Below are 18,339 nucleotides of genomic sequence, written 5' to 3'. Positions count from 1 at the left end.
GTTTGCTATAGCAGGAAAGTCATTACAGGTAATTCTGCCTGCTTTTACTCTTCACCTGTATACTACTCTTTCCAAATACTTAAAATTCCATGCTGGTTACCCAATGCTATGTAACTTCTAATGTTGGCAAACACTCGCATGCAATTTGCCTTTCATAGAAAATTACCCACACGATAAACTCAAATTGTGATAATTTTAGTGAAAGTAAAAACATACGTGGAAAAAAACTCAGCAGGCGAACATTTACAATAAGCTTCTAAAATTCAAATATCACCATGCTATTAATAATGTCAACACAAAAAGAGCTACAACTACTGTTTTGTGATGTTCTATTATCTTGGTGGCTAATAACACCGGTAAGATGACTTCCAGCAGGCTAATGGAGATTACAAATAACTAAATAACATGAGAATTGTTATTTGTAAAATATCTTTATTTTAGATTTTGTAATGTGCTTAAAGCCACGTTATAAGGTTTTGAAAGCATTATTGAAGAGGTACCGAGAGTCAAAGAGGCAAGCTTAGTTACAATTTGCGCTGTAAACCAGATCTGATTGATTGATTAAGTAATTTGTATCACGTGGCTAAACAAACCAAATTGTATCAAGGTGCAGTTGGAGGTGTGACTGGAAATATTCCGTCACAGTCATAGAAAGTCACATTTCCTCTGTATTTATCTAATTCCTGACCCTTATTTAAACAGGCACGTTTTGATTTTTTTATGAAATGATGTCACAGAGTCAAATTTTCTCAGCTCCAATGGGAGACTGTTTCACAATTTTGGCCCAAATCCCAAGAATCTGCAGTGTTAAGGATTCCAATCGGGCATCACACATCGGACCAGGACCTTTGCCCTCAGCCTTAGATGTAGCGCGCAATTAGAATGCTTTTTCTTTATTTTCAACTAATTCAAATTGAGCCGATACCCGACCCGTCTCACACCCACTTTTACAAATACCCCAGGTCACAATGGACCATCAACCAGGCCGGTGGGTGGTAACACAATATGTATTTATTTTAATTTCAAAGAAAATCACACAATTTTTAGATGGCGCAGCAATCACCAATGGGTGATAATTACAATGAAAACCACTGAAATACATTTGGGTAACCTTCTAAAAGCACATGTCCAAATCACAAATGAATAGGAGCACTTTCTGAATTAGGATAGATAGCACACAAGTTAAGGTTTCCCCCTGCAATGTTCCCTCAACCCAAAATTAATCTAATTCTGAGTGGATAGAAAGAAGCAGCATGTAGTCAGGGATATGATTTTAAACCCTTTGCAATGGCCTAAAATGACACTCGGATTTTAACAAATAATTAATGATATGTGTAATTAAATAATGATGTACATATGTTATATCACAGTCTCAGGGCTATCTTGTCACTAGCAACTATAAGGTAAGATATCACACAAGGCATACAGTTCACAAAGCAGGTTGAAATGGAAAACACAGTGCAGTCAATCACACATGGAAAAGTTGCATTTTTTTAAGTTTGCAGTTTTAAATGTCAAAACGGTTTTTCAGAAAAACGGGTGAAATACTCTGAATTGGAATATGGGGTTTGGGCTGGGGAATGGATGCACATCACAGGGACAATATAGAAGTGAAAGGAGGGCTATAGCTGAAGAACTGCAAGATAAAAGGAGGGTCGTTTTTTTGTAAAATAAAGCCGTTAAAGGGAGCAAATCGGTTTGGAAAGAAAAAGGACAAGTTTTACTTAAATGAAATTATTCAGACTAAATTGTTAAAGAAAGACACGGTACGATCCCAGTTTAATTGGCAATTTAACCCTTTCATCCCGCATTCAGATCTATGTGGGAATGAATTGAAATTATTCCAAATATTGCTAAGGAGTTACAAGGTGAGGTGAATGAAAGAATTGCGCTAACACTAGAAAAACAAGGACAGGGTGCACAGGGAATTAGAACAGTTTAGGCACGTTATCAGGGTATGGATAGGATTACTTAGAAAATAGTGCAAAGACAAAGGGGTCAAGATGGGGTAGGCTATGTGTTGCTATGGGATGGGGAAATACTCACAGTCCACACTTGAGTTTGGGATTTTGGACAGCCAACCGGGTTCTGGTCACCGGATAGCGGGCTCTCCTGGCAAAAGACAGCTGGCAAAGGTCTGGTCACCGCACGGCGACGCCTCAGCTGAAGTTAGTGGGATTTTGTTATGGGGTTTTTAGTGGGATTTCCAGATAAAGGCCTTGCTGGATAGTATCAGCTATGCTTTGGCCTTGCTGGGATAGGATCAGCTATGCTTTGACATTGCAGTGGAGTCTGGAATCTTGCAAAGGTGGATCTGGAATGTCAGTATATGCAGGCTCAGGAAATTCAGAACAGAGTGTCTAGAGTTCTCTCAGCCACCCTTATTTATAAGACACAGTGACATCATAGAATTATTGGTGGGCAGAACTGAGCTAGGCCTACCCCTTAGATCAAGATAGGACAACCAATATTGGTTGCCTCCTCTAGGAGGTGCCCCAGTTTATGGAGTTGGACTTTATGACGTGGAAAGTCTTCTCACAGATCTTTTTGCCAAAAGTCAGTCTTAACATAATTTACACATTTGTACAGTTGTGGCACTTTAACAAATCACATGGGCAGATTACATATTTTACGCAGAGCGTGCCAATCCAACTCTCCAGTTTGTAAGACTTTGTTTCACTCGCTTAACAATTTTTCGTCGTTTTCAGTAAGAAATATCCAGCCAAAATGTTATAACTTTATACATTTGTATAGATTATTATTAGGCATATCAGTATTGAATTTCAAAGTGGCACCATGTACACTTTCCTTAGAACATGCAATTCTCTTCCATTTCTGTTCCCAATATGGCAGTGAAGGCTACGTCTTAAATTAAAAACCACCAAATTACTTTTAAACTTAACTTTTTACGTTCTTGCGACGTCCTGTTGGAAAGATAAAAGCCTTCAAAGTTTCTTAATAAAATAGTCTTTTGAAATAAATGGGGCTGGCCTTTGTCCTTTACTTGGCCCATTTTCTTTCCTCAGCTAACACCAACTGTCATTTCAGCCCAGGGTGGTCATGAGGGTTTCCCAGTTTGATTGAATGTTTATTTCCACTTCCCCACTTCACACGTAGGCATCCCAGATTCTATTGTCTTAGCCTGGAGCAAAGACAAAAGTCTGATTAGTATGTGATATGCAGCCTTCTGGTCCTTTTCAAAGTTTTCCAATCTAGCAATTATCACTTATGTGTCCCGGAAGTTTATGGTGGCTCCTTTTGGGGGAAGGCCTCAGTTTAGCCAGCAGAAAGATCGGTTCTGGAGCTTGCAAAATCCAGCCAATGCACGTTAATTCCTTTATTTGCTTTTATTTTGTTCTGAATCAAAAACAAGCCTGTTGAATAAAACATCCCACATATGTTCCCCAGCAAAACCCCCTTTACATTGCTAGGCAGGGACAAGTTTTTATTCAACATTGTTCTTTTAAAACAGGCATTCTCTTTTGGTTTGTAAAAGCCCATTTTGACACATGGTGAAAGCTGCTAGGATTTCTCTTTTAAATTTGGTTTTTCTCTCTTCCATCTGCCTTCCCAATATTTTTTGTAGCCCTATTCAGTTTCTTTTATCCAGCAGTTTGTTCAAGCCACAGGTTCACTGAAATTGACATATGCCCATAGACCTAGGATTTCTTTAAAGCCTTGATTTTTGACATTTTGGCACCCAAACGTTAAATGTTTTCCTGCACGGCTGAAAGTGAAGTTTCTTTTATTTCAGTCCAGGTTTGGCTTGGCACAGCCTGTCATTCAGGGATAATGCTCTCTTCTGCTGAAGCACAATGTGAATATGGATGGGCATGGCAGAGCCTTATTGATAAAAGCAATGTGATGTGGAATAGATGAAAATAGCTTCAGGGCAGCATTCTTTTTAGTGTACAATATTCCCTTTTCAATGGGAACTTTTTGCAAACAGCAGAGCAGCGCTCTTTCCTGGCACCTTTCTCGGTGTGCACCCTGTTCCAACTCACCCAATAGGTGTTTGGCAAAATGGTGCCACCATCCCTTTGTCGCCGCCGAATGCAGTGTTGATGCAATGGTGCTCCAAGGAGCGAGCACAGCCATTTTTCTGTTTACTGAAGAAGCGCAGCTTGGTCATGGATGGGATTTCTGCTGAGCGGGCCAATGTAGCCCACAGCAGCCACCTCTAAACACGCATCAAGTGGATGGAACAGACAGCAGGAACTTGTCCACTGATCTTAAAGACTGTGTAGGTTAATACCACGCTAGTTTGTTCGCTAGTTATCTAGGTGCTAAATTGGTCAGACATTTGTAGATCGTACACCCAATTTTAAACTTTATCTGGTCCTCCACTGTAAACCAATGAACGGATCGGCACAGGCCAGAAGTTGGTGTCGATTTTCTACCCTGAAAACTAATCTGACCGCTGCATTCTGGACTTTTTGCAGTCAGTGTATTTGTCTGGTAGGAGCCCCAGTTAGTAGACTGCTACAATAGTCCAGCTTGGAGTTAACTAGGACTCCTACCACGGTCGCATGGTCTTTCTGGCAAACATAGAGAAGAGTCTGCCAGAGTAACTGAAGGTTATAGAAAATGGCCTGTACTTTGGCCGATACCTGACCTTCGCAGCCCAGGTAATTTTGTCATATGCACCCCAGCTTCTTTACCATAGATGCATATTTGAGTTATGATCTAAACAAAAATGGGGTTGGGTGGGCCTCTGTTCTCACCTGTGTGGTGTTTTGGACCAAACAAAATTGCTTCTGTCTTATTTGCCTTGAGTTGTAGCAAATATGTGGCCATCCATCCTCTTACTTCTTCCAGACACCTGCTAATCCGTGTCAGGGAATCATCTACATCATGTAGCCTGAGACACACTTGAGTGTCGTCTGCATAAGACTAAAAACTAACTTTCTGACTTCTTATGATATTCATAAGGGGGCATAGATAGTGATTAAAGAGCAGTAGCAAGAGAGAGGACCACCGTGGGACTCTACACCATTGTGGTAGAGTATCCGAGAGACAGCCCCCAACTTCAACTGCAGCTGTCATCCTGATAAGAAAGAGATCTAACACAGTTCAATGAAAGTCATGTCACTGTCACAACAATGCCATTTAAATGAAAGCATTTTCAATTAAATCATTTCAATTAATATGTTTTTTGGGCCATTTCACTGCAAGCTAGCTTATGGAATGTTTGCTCTGATTTATTAATGTACTTTTACAGTCCACCATCACCATCGCGGGAGCAGGAGCTCCCAGCCCTGCCTTGTGCTACAGGAGTGCACCCAGCAGCACCCAGCATAGGGAGCAGCGGTAAGCTTAGGCGCATTAACTGTAGCCAAGCAGCTCCTCCAAGGCCCACTGCCTACCCTACCACCAGCTTCCAGATTTGAAAGATGTTTGTGCCCTACCTTACCTTTATTACCAACTTGGCAACCCATGCTGCTTTCTTGCACAAATCCATAGATGCGTCCTGTTTCTAAAATGGCCACTGCCGTGGTCTATTGATTTGCCTGACCCTGTCCTGCAGGCACCAGGCCTCCAGGAGCCAGACAATTAGTCGACCCTTTCCTCTTAGCTGTAGACCAATCACCGGCAGGTGGAATCCAGCCAGCAGAGTAAGGCCTAGGAAGAAGGCCAGCTGACTGAGCTGACCGAGAGCAGCCAGTGCCTGGTTCTCAGCTTCTGCTCATCTCTAACCATGATACTCTCTGCCTCTATGACGGAACAATATGATCACCGAAATCAGGTACCCAGCTACAAGATGCTTGTATTATACCGCTGAACCCTTGTACTTCCCACTCGCTATACCACGCTTGCAGCTACTAATGATGCACCTAAACCATATTTGTCGCTACACACCATGTACTGCATTTCTCTAAGTTGACGCACCTTGTAACTCTATCCTCTGCACTAATGCAACTTACATCTGTTGTTACACTGCGTCAGATCGCTCGACCAACCACCCAACCTAGAATGTTGCTTGGCCTGCCTACCAAGGCCCTGTTTACTTCACTACCTGCCCTTCATTCCTGCATGTCCTCAGCGGACTAGCACGCAAAGCCTACTCCGCACCCTGCCACGTGATCCTCCAGTACGCTGCCTGCCGAGCACGGGCCACGTCCGACCACTAGCTCACACCCAAACTTTCCTCTCCCAATGCATCTGATCCTGCCTAGTTGCAGTTGATCGTGCTCATTACCCGCTGCCTCAGATAGTTGTCCCTGCCCACAGTCCCAAATACTTGATCGTGCATATTGTGCCTATTGCCAATTGCCCTAGGTATCGACTTTGCCTACTGCCTGCTGCTAATTATTTGATTGTGTCCATTGCCTTACTGCCAATTATTGACTCTGCCTACTGCCTGTTGCAAATTCTGCCTAGTGCCTGTTGCTAACTACCTGATTGTGCTGTTTGTGCCTATTGCCTATTGTCCCAGCCATTGCCTGCTGCCTCGGTCAGTTGTCTTTGTTCACTGCCTGCCGCCCTGATCTCTCTTGGTGCTGCCCACTGGCTTATTACCCTGATCTCTCTTAGTGCTGCCCACTGCCGTATTGCTCTAATCTTGCACATCTGCATTTGCTCTTGCGGCATCACTCTGCCCAAGACAGCTCGCTCTCTACTCAACACCACATTAGATTCTACCTATCTGCTCTACCTATGGCTACCCCATCTCTGAACCATTGCACCAACACCCATCCCTGTCTTCATTGTCATACCTGCCAACATATAGCCACATATGTCCAAACCATGCATCTGCCTATGCTCTACACCATCCTATTAAGGATCATCCTAAATCTAATTAGCACACTAAACCCTATCATGGCACACACCCTGTCTTAAGCGGTTCCTGCGACCTATTACAACATTCCCACAAGTCAGGCTCACTTGGACACTAGACCATGCAATCTCCTCCAGAGAAACCGCAAACTCTGTACCAGACTCCCTAAAATATACAAACCCTCAGCTAAAACATCACGCCTTCTCTTAAATAATAATACCAGCACCCCGAGCTGCCCACAGCCCAGTACTAAAAACTCCACCCAGCACTCACTCCAGCTTAACAGCCAACTCACCCGAGACTCTAACACCCACCCAAAGCTCCACCATAATGCTCAGGAATCTACCAGTACCACCAACTACCAATCTACACAGACTAGCATAAAGAGTGCTCTTATAAACGCCCACTCTATGGTGGCCCACATCACTGAAATAGCTGACTTACTCTAGACAGAAAGAATTGACTTCCTCGCCATCACTGAATCCTGGCTTCATCCAGCAGCAGGCCCAGCGATCATGCTAGCCATTCCTGAGGATTACACCCTCGTTAGAATAGATTGCACCACATCCCGAGACGGAGGTCTTGCCATAATTGCCAAAGCTAGTCTAGCTCTGAGACTTACCACACCACTAAACGTAGACTCGTGTGAATCCCTCACCGCCAAGCTGACCATCTCTGACACTCAGACCTTCTCTATACACCTCATATACAGAGCCTCTGGCCCTTTAGGCTCCTTCAAAGAAGATGTAACTTATATCTTATCTGACAACCTTAAAAGTTCCTCACAATGCCTTCTCCTAGGAGATCTCAACTTAGGCTTCAACGACCAACTAGATTAAAAAAATAATGCATTTCAATGCCTCACTTGAAGAATTAGGATTTATCCAAAAAGTGACAGGTGCCACGCACAAAGGTAGGACCCTCGATTGGAAATCAGAGCACAACTGCCAAACATCCATTACCTCCATAACACCACAGCCCTGGTCTGATCACCACCTGATTTCCTTCTCTTTAGAAGCTACACCTCCCTTACCTGCCAATAGCATAGCTCCTGCCATCCCCACCAGAAACAAAAGGAATATTACAGCCGAAAAACTCATTCCCTAGATTCTTCCCACTCTGAATTTGTTGCCTGACCACACAGATCCCCTCACATTGGTTGAGGAATACAACAAAATAATGCTATCTTCATTAGACGTCATAGCACCATTGAAAACTAGAAAGAGCAAACCTAAAAAAACATGTGAATACCTGGTTCCCTCCCCACCTGAAAGCAATTAGACTAGAAAAATGCAAAAGCAAACAAACTTGGAGACAAGATCCCTCTGACACCAACAAAAATAACCTTAGTAAAGTAGCCACCCTTTACAAAAAAGAAATGATCTTCGCCAAACAATTGTCATACAACCTCTGCATCACTCAAGCTAACTCAAACATTAAAATTTTTTTACCATCCTTAAAAAGATAGAAATGCCTATCCAAGCCCCGGACACCTGTCTCAAGAACAAAACATGGTGCACTAGCATTCAGAATGCCCTATCTAACAAGGTAATGACCCTCCAAGCTAAGATCAACAATAAAAAAGAAACCCTCCTTCTTGCCGCTAAACCCAACAAAATTCCTATGCCTCAGCCCCATTCTAATCCGCCACCTCCTAATTTACCAACACCCTGCTTCAACTTCAAAAAAGTATCCATCCTAGCTGTTCAAAACATCATCCTCACCTTCAAACCTTCCAACTGCCACGGCGACCCCTGCCCAGCCCAGATCATAAAAGATGCTGCACGCAACCTCTCCCCTTTCATCTCCAAACTTATCAATAACTTCTTCTCCACCGGCTCCATACCTAATAACTCAAAACAGTCTTGGGTCCTCCCGCTACTTAAAAAAAACACTTGACCCGTCAATACCCATGAACTACCGCCCTATCACCACAGTCCCGTTTCTGCTTAAAATTCTAGACAAGGTGGTTTACATCCAAATCCAACAATATTTGGAATGTAACCACCTCTTAGGAGTACATCAGTCAGGTTTTAGACCACAACACGGAACTGAAACTGTGCTTATTGACCATAAAGCACAAATAGACGCACTGAGAAACGACAGCAAGGCAGCACTACTGCTGCTGCTTGATCTTTCAGCAGCGTTCGACTTAGTGGACCATAAGATCCTATGCAACCACTTGGACTCTGCCGCCTATTTCTCACAACAGCGATTGGATGGATACAATCCTTCCTTGACAATAGAACAATGCGCGTCTTTTCGCCTTTAGCAGCCGCTGACCCCATACCCATCACCTGTGGTGTGCCTCAGGGCTCCTGTGTGTCCCCTACCTTGTACAACATCTTCACAAAGCCCCTTTTTGATGATCTAGGCAGCCTGGGTATCACCTACACTAATTATGTCGATGATACACAGATCCTCATTCCGTTGACGGGCGATTACAATAAGGATTTGGCCTTTGTGAATAGAGTGTACCTCATCATCCAGGCATGGATGGCTTCTCATGGCCTATGCCTGAATGATGACAAAACTGAACTTTTTCGGCACCCCTGCGAAACTTAACAAACGGGGCCACAACTACTCCACTCTCAAAATAAACGGCAATAACATTACAGTAGCCAAGGAGGTCAAAACTCTTGGATTCTACTTAGACTCCATGCTAACCTTTAAAAACAAGACAATTCCATGGCCTCATCTACTGCTTACACCTGTAAATTAATCGGAGCAGCCAAGCCTTTCCTTTCCGCTAACAATTGTATCACGCTAGCAAGAGCCCTTGTCTTATCCAAACTGGATTATTGTAATGCCCTATAAATAGGGAGTAACAAATACATCACTAACAAGATCCAGATTTTACAGAACAATGCATTGAGAGCAGCCCTAAGCATGCTGAAGAAAGCCCACATTTCTAACCTCACAAGATCTAACAACTGGCTCTCCATGAAAGATAAAATCCTCCTCAAAACAGCCTCCTTGACAAACAAATGTCTCCATAATGCTGCCCCTCAATACCTCATAGCAAGATTTACGAGACAACCCTCCAACTGTCCCACGAGAACTGCAAACGCCAACCTTCTAACGGTGCACAGATTTAAATGCACGAAGACTGGTGGTAGCAGCCTCCCGGTCAAAGCTGCCCAATACTGGAACTCCCTCCCTCCACCCTTGAGGGAAGACCTACCTTACGCACGCTTCAGGACTAACCTCATCTATTGGATTAAGGAAAATGACTTATGACCTGTCACTACTTCCACAATGCTATACCTGTTCCGATTGTACATATTGTATATACTGTCTACGAGGTCTATGCCTTAGTGTGCAACCTACATTTTGTATGCCTGCATGCTGTACACAATGCCTGTCCTCAATTTCATGTATAAATGTATAAAATGCTTGATCTCATACAGCAATGTAACCGAAGCTGAACAACCCTCTTGATGCCTACTGCGCCCTGATACCCTAGGGTCTGGCACGCATTACAAATATTAAAACAAACAAACTTGCTTTGTTATACCTTTTCTTTCTTGATTTAAAATGTGAGAAACCACCATTATACCGCCTCTTTTTTCCACAGCATCCTGTTTCCCCATCTCACCTCTGTCCCCCCCTTTACTTCATCTTGATCATTGTTTTTTGCATTTTGTTTTCATGTTTGCAATGCTCCATCGTCGTTTGCTCTCTGTTATTTAAATACTTGCATTTTATTTTGTTTTTTTATTTTTAACTTTAAGTAGCTTTCTTTTTCCTTTTCTTCCATATTTCAATGGGAATCATTTTAGGAGAGGTGGAGCAGTAAGCCAAGGCTTAAAGTCAGTGTAAATCTAGTATGCATTTCCTTTCCCTCACTTTTCCAACACTTCCCCTTTTCCTCGTTCCTGCACTTTGTTTTTTTCACCACAGAGGCCATGGTCTGACTGCAACCCTGAGCAGCATCATCATTTTCTTCTACACTGATAAGGCTTAGCGCTTTAAGACCACTATGGTGGTGATTTGTGCACTATAAGAGACAAATAACATAATATATATTTGAAAGAACTCGTCTGCCTGCAAAGTCTTTATGAAAGCCTGAACATTATTGTCTTATTACTGTCTCCTTTGTGACCTAACTCCTCACCTGTAATATGATAATTAAAACAGAACTCAACTAATACAGTTTTGACCGTGAGTTGTAATGTTACAATATCTGCTGCAAGAGACACAAAGTGTGAAAAGGATTTCCCTAAAGGTAATGGCTGCTCATCTTTAAAAACGTAATTAAAGCGATGAGTTGTATTTTTGATCTATTTCTGCAGCACTACTTTGCTCTGACCATTCACATTCATTCATTAACATAGCGCTATTTAGGGTAGTGTATTTATTTAGAGCACGGCTGGATTCTAGTATAGAGAACAGGGATTTATTTACACACTGTGACAAATTGACTTCTGTCCTGCAGGAGTCTAAGAATGAGTAGAGGCAAACGCACCTACTCAGCCTTCACACTCCAACACACCAAGAGCCAACACAATCATAGAGGTAAAAGAGGTACAGTTAAGAGATAGAACTCCTTGGACTTTTGTGGTAACGAGGAACCAGGGAAGGCTCAAAAGCAGTGGGAATGTGATTCAGAAGCATCCCAGACATTGAAGCATATCAGTTCAAAATTGAGGAATGGCCAATCAAGATTCTATAAATGTATATATATACTTTAATTAAACACAGCACAATGTACATTGTACAGTATTGTACAATGACCAACAATAACTAAATAGAAAAACACAACGTAAACCCACCCCTGCAGAAAGAACACAGAACATACAAGATAGCAAGATGCAGCACTCTGGATAATGAGACAGGGGGAGAAAATGAAATAAAACATGTTTTCAAAAAGGATATGTTCTTCACTTGCAAAAAGGGATTCATGTGACCTAGCCAGTCTATAGGGTCCAACACAGAACAGGGGAGCAGTTAGCAGTCAATAGTACCTTTTTTCAGTTATTGGCAGTTCAACAGCATTGAGCCAGACTTCGTTCAAACTGTTGTGCGATTGGTTCAAGCAAAGTTCGGGTGCAGCGAGTCGTGTTGATGCAAATTGGGAGCTGGCGTTGACTTGGGTCGAATGCAGTGGCTCAGAGTGGTGTTTGAGCAATGCAGGTTGGAGAACTCACCAGGATTGATTCGGGCCATGCTAGTTTGGCAACAGTGGGCCTCATTCCGAGTATGGCGGTCCAGAAATAAGGGTGCCAGTAGCAACGTACTAGTGCCCTTTGCAGACCGCCATACTACAACGATGCTGGTAGGGGCCATGGCTCCCCCGACAGGCCTGACCTGCTGGGATTACAGACGCCTACCTGCATGGTTGTCACGGAAGCACCAACACCAGAAGCAACGGTGCCAGTGCTTCTGTGTCCCCATTCCCATGGAGTGCTATGGGACTCCATCGAAATGGGGAGTAACAGTTACTTCTGCCATTGTGATATCACAGTGGCACCGGGATATCAGGCGGCAGTACAACTGTTATGGGGTTCCCCAAAACCAGCTGCCTGCCTGCAGGTTTTCCATCAACCCTGTAATGAGGGCCAGTGTGGTAACCACTGGGTGGGGTCGGCAAGTGATGTACCAGGGGTTCTAGTCGAAGGTCAGCGATGGTCTGAAGTGATAATTCTGATGCTCTGGTGTGCAGTGCTTTGAAATGGCAGTTCAAGGTAGAGCTGGGTTGAGTCGTTTGATAACTGATGGTTCAAATCAGTGAATGATATGCCAGTGGTTCGAGTTGTGGTTCAGCGATGAGCGATGAATCAAGCAGGTGATGCGCTCTGCAAAGCCAAAGTGGCATGGTGCTGGTTCAATATGCAAGCAGGCTAATTTGAAGAGTTCAGTTGATTACCACAGTCAGCACCGGGGGTCCTGTAGTTTCTTAAATGCTGTGAACCCGGTTTGAGGTGATGTAAATGGTGTTACTGGCAGTCTTGGCTCTCAAGATGCTGTAAATACCAATCTAGGGAATCAAGGAAGAGATTAGTCATTGTTCTAGGCCTCCCAGACATGGGGGAGGCTGGCACACAACTGCTGGGGTCCTTCCGCACAGTGAGATCGAGGGTACCATTATGGCTGGCAGAGAGGCAGGTCTTGTCCCTGCAGCATTTCACCCCTAATGCCCTCTAAGCATGATTAGGGGCAGTGGTTGACTCTGATTTGGACACTCAGTTTTCTCCTTACTGGCAAATGAACCATCACAACAGAGGTCCAGTGAATGCTTCCTTAAGTGCTTGTTGAAAAGTGAATAAAATAAATAGTGGAGACCCTTTCTTTTTAGGCCATCTATCTACCGGTGATTGGTCAAAAGAAAGTCTGCTTTAGGTGTCCAATGTCTGTCCTTGGAACAAGTGGACGTTGTCTTCTCACATCACACCCAACGTACTTTGTGCTACAGGAAATGGAGGGGACAGGAAGGAAAGATAAGCGCAGAGAGAATAAAGATGTCAAAATCTTCCTCTACCTGTACAGAGCTCCCTCTGTAAACACTAACCAAGCCCTCTTCCTTTCTCAGTAGAATCTAAGGCCCCTTTGGTATGCAAGACCCTGATGTGAGGCTTCTCCCTTTGTGAATGGATGTTCCCTTTGATTCCTTTTCGCAGGACAGCTTCCTATGGAATGGCTGTCTCTCTGGGGAGGGTATTGCCTGCCCTCACAAGGAACAAAGAGAGGCAAAATTCAGGGCTACCGTCTGCGGCAGCAAGAACAGCCTGTCAGGGGGAATGCATGTCATCCTTTCACAGGATAGCTGGCTCACAGGGCTGGCACAAGTGTGATAAATTGTTGTGGGTTGGATAATTATGAGAGATGCTATCCACCATACCTCAAACCCAGGTATGGCTTATATTAAATGTTTAACTGGCCACCTGCATAGAATACTCATAGTTATGGAAAAAACAGGTGTATATCTTAAATGCATCCCCTTTGATGCAGGGGCCTGGCTGCGACTGCAGCTGTCAGATGGGCCTCTGTGACCTCTGAATCTGACATGTTCTTGGAGAGCTGGTGCTAGAAGTCTGGCTATTGATGCAGCATGACAAAGGTGTGCACTATGCTTTTGGCATGGAGTCTATGAAATAGGAATCTGATTAACAGAATATCCTTTCGGAGATGGAGTTACCAGAATCATATTTATTAATTAATAGAACTCAAAAAAGATGGCTTCTACACCCCTGTCAGATGGCAATTCCTAACACACACTATCCCTTATTTTATCCTCAAAAGCTAACCTTTATCAAGCATTTTACAATATGTGTTTGCAATACATTAGAGGCAGGATAACAGTGCATTTGTTTGAAAAGTGCAGTGTCAGGTTGCAGTTGGACTGCACTAGATTAACTTGATTTTAGGAGCCATTTTAGGAGCATAAGTGCTGAAAGGTAAGATATCGAAATGGCACCTTACCATTGGCTGCAGACATTGGGAAAAGGAGCTGCTTCGTCCCACATAACTTTTAATGTGTGCTTAATTATCAGGCTCAGGAGACTCAGACATTTTGTTTTTCAACAAATAATGTATAACGTGCTGAAGGCAAGTTGTTGTAACCCTGTACCCTCTGTTGTGGGAAGCAGTTATTAGGTGTGCCCTAGAAAATCTGAAGATGGGGTAAAACGTGTTGTTCTCCTCTGGGCCGTGAATGGTGTTTCAGTGTTTCTTTGGAAAGCCTGGATGTGTTGAGGGCTGGAGAGAATGGCATTTAATGCAATGCATTGTGTATGAAAATAGTCTCTTCATGACTACGCTACCATTTGGAGATTATGAGCTGTTGTGATCAAGTTTCTAAATGATGCTAAATTATTGCTATTGGATTATTGTTACCTTTTTATTCTTGTTTCTTTTTTCAATGCATTTATGATGCCTTCATTCTTCTATTTGGTCACTGAACCTCTCAGTGAATTGCCATATCCTTATAATGTATGATAAAGGGGGCATTATCCCAGACATGTTGATTTAAAGGTGCCACCAGAATAGCATTCTCATAGTAAATGGTAATTATTTCATTTGCTATGGAATATATAAGCAAGCTAAACCTTTAGAAGAGTGTGGAATGTTTCTGTCCATGTGAGAAGAAGTTTAACCTACAGACCTATATAAATATGTGAATGGATTAACCCAATACGAAATGACAAAAGAGCACAAACAAATTTGAATAGGATGGCCCAATTTTCTGCAAATTCGTGCGTGGAAAATGATTACAACAAAATGGTTTATTGTAGCCAATTTCTGGACTCACATGTAAAGCCTGTAAAGTGCTCTGATGCATTCAAGCCTGGTTCACACTATAGGACATTTTCGAAATAAATAAAATAAATAGGCATGCATATGCTTGAATGCAGAGGCAGTTAGCAACAATGGCGGCCTCATGAAAAAGCATGATAACCTACACTGATGGTGAAAGCCTAGGATAATAGCTCTATCGCCATAAGATATTGAGCGGACACGGTCTAGTTGTTCGTGTGCTCACAGACATGCAATGTGTGCAGCCTTAACTGACAAATTTTGCAGTCCAATTGCACATCAGATATAATGTAAATCAAACCATGGTCTGCCAACAGAGACGTTGCGCAGAGGCTCTTGTCAGGGCACTTTTTTAAGGAATTGATTTGTTTATGTACAGACTTATTGGTAAGTGGTACTGGTGACATAAACATTGACTTTGCAGGCCATTTAAAAAAACAGGTATTTTAATTGACTACATTGGCCCTCATCAGGAGGTTGGAGGTAACCATGCCACTTTTAGCAATCCGGTTTTGTTCCTCAATTGAAGATGATAAAATAAAGGCATACTTGTATAAAGGATTTTTTACGTTAGTAGATGTTTTACAAAATAGGTAATATGATGGTGTTTTAATTAAATTCTAGATATTCAACTCCCAGACATTTCACAGGATGCCTGCAACCAATATGGTAGTAGTCCTGAAGAAGGTTGGGACCTATACAAAAGGCATCAACAGCCGAAACATAAGTAAACAAGATATGGACTGAAGCACATGAAGCAAAGCAGATGTTTTATTACATGTGACTAGAATTACTGTAATGTCACCTAACCAATTGTGAACAAGAACGTATGTTTGAAACAATTGACCTGTACCATTCATGTTCTATCTGATTGTTCATGTGTGTGGTTTATTGGTTCCTCCTCTGAATACAGGAGCAACAATGTGTTTATGTATCTATTTTTTACAGAAGTGGTGTTGTGATGTTAGATATTTCATTGTTGGTGGGGCTGATATGCTCCTTACTGTTATTGTCATGAATTTCTGGGGAAATATTCCTTTTTAATCTTTGTGTACCTGTTGAAAAAAAATATATTAAATCTATCTCTGGTGCATGTCTAGATGTTTCAAAACTATTTTGGAATTATGTTTTGCTTTATTTGATGTTGATTTACGCCGGGTTCCTATTTTTCTGAAAGCAATTATTGCAAACCCTTTGGACCCCAACACAGCTTGCATTTATGGGCCACCCTCTATTTATGGTTTCAGTAAGCAACCATGAAACAGTAACAATTTAGAAATGATTCACAGAACACAAATGACCTAAACTTTAATAAAGATAGCATCTGCTTTTAAAAATGCCTTTGAAATTGGCAGAAATCATAGCCCTTTTTTTGCCATTTAAGTCTTTCAGAATGGGCAAAACAACCATAGATATTACAAGCTATAAATGCAGTATTAGGAGAGCAGCACTTAAGCAATATGCCCCGAGTGGCGGGGGCATTACTGACTCAGGTAATGCTCTGGGGCCCATAGTTAACAAAAGCCCCGGGGCATTACCAGAGTTGGTAATGCCCCCACCGCGAGGGGCTTATAGCTATTAATACTCTGACCCGCAAGATCTGTGTGACCGGGGCACTAAAAGCTTTTTTTTTGCCCCGAAACGCTGCAGCGTTTCAGGACAGAAAAAAAAATGACCAAGAAAATAGTCGCCGGGAAAGGGAAAAAGGAGTCCATTTTCCCTTTCCATGGAGACCATCGGGAGCAGACGCCCTGGGAACAGAAGTGTTCCCAGCGCGTCCGTTCCAGAAAGACGACAGAGAAGAAGGTAAGTGGGGGTGGGAAGGCGGAAGGGAGGGAGGGGAAAAAAAGAAAAAAGAAAAACATACCTGGGTCCCCAGCGGGGGACGATGGAATCCTCTAGCTGTGTGGAGGCTTGGAGAGGGGATGTCCCCGCTTCGAGTCTCCAGACAGCTGGAGGCTGCCATCGTCCCCCACCGGGGACAAAGCAGGCAGAAGGTAAATGGGGGAGGAAGGGTGGGGAGGGGGGAGGACAAAAAAAATAAATGCCTGAATCCTGGCAGGGGACGAAGGCGGCCTCCAGCCGTGTGGAGGCTCGGAGCTGGGATAGCCCCGCTTCAAGTCTCCTCATTGGCTGAGGCGCTTCCACACCCCCTGCTGGGGACAAAGGCATGGAATCCAGGGATTTCCTGCCGGGTAAAGCCCAGGTGAGGGCCAATCAGAATGGTCCATTCATTCTGATTCAGCCTCGCCGGGTACTAATATATTAAATGAAAAACTCAGGAGTAGTGTACTTACTCTACATGTGGAAACCGTCTTTTTCCCAATACCAACCCTTATCTTTTGTTATCCCCAATAGATCTCCTCACTGTAGTTCTAATTTAGCTTTTAACCACCTCTTTGTTGAAACGTAAGACTGCATTGTTGGGTAAATAGTATTGCAGTGTATGTTTTGGCTTTCCTGTTAAATATGTGCTTAGGATAGGCTTACTCTTATTCTAACCCAGTGAATATTTGTCCATTTTGGGATGTGACCCAGCTACTTATTTTTTGCAACATGTTTAATTGACCAGGACCGGGAATGCGCCGGGCTCCAGAGGCAGCGCCACGGGGTGACTGTGCCCCACTTAGGAGAATCATAAAGATGGTTCTCTCCCCTCCCCCAAATTTGGGAAGGACTTGTGCTTTGGAGGGGTGTCGGTTGCTGGTCACCTGAACAGAAAAAAATGTTTTCACTACAGCTACCAGAATCCTTTGAGTCTAATTAGACACACCTGCTCAACAGCCTCCCTGATGATTATTTGAGATAAGAAAGTGCTAGGAGGAGAATAGCTACAGACCACAGAACTGCAGCTGAGGGATCTAACCCTGTTAATACTGAGTATCTGATTTGCAGCAAGGGATCTAACCCTGTTAATACTGAGTACCTGATTTGCAGCAGAAGGGATCTAACCCTGTGAATATTTGTCCATTTTGGGATGTGACCCAGCTACTTATTTTTTGCAACAGGTTTAATTGACCAGGACCGGGAATGCGCGCCTCACCCATCTTCTTTTTTGTACTGAATGCTATGGTAGTCCCGGGCTCCAGAGGCACCACCACGGGGTGCCTGTGCCCCACTTTGGAGAATCATAAAGATGGTTCTCTCCCCACCCCCAAATTTGGGAAGGACTTGTGCTTTGGAGGGGTGTTGGTTGCTGGTCACCTGAACAGAAAAACACTTTTTCACTACAGCTACCAGAATCCTTTGAGTCTAATTAGACACACCTGCTCAACAGCCTCCCTGATGATTATTTGAGATAAGAA

The 18,339-nt window shown here is 43.2% G+C and overlaps 1 protein-coding gene across 1 annotated transcript in view; it reads right to left on the bottom strand.

The window, feature by feature from the left end:
• The window catches only part of KCNK2 (potassium two pore domain channel subfamily K member 2), an 845,778-nt gene that overhangs the window by 542,940 nt on the left and 284,499 nt on the right, over nt 1–18,339 (bottom strand). The gene's annotated exons all lie outside the window — the stretch shown is intronic.

Source organism: Ambystoma mexicanum, chromosome 4q (assembly GCF_040938575.1).
Source record: "Ambystoma mexicanum isolate Mex_15411 chromosome 4q, UKY_AmexF1_1, whole genome shotgun sequence".
NCBI lineage: Eukaryota > Metazoa > Chordata > Amphibia > Caudata > Ambystomatidae > Ambystoma > Ambystoma mexicanum.
The sequence above is the reverse complement of the archived record's forward strand: the minus strand, read 5'-3'. Positions and strand labels throughout refer to the sequence as shown.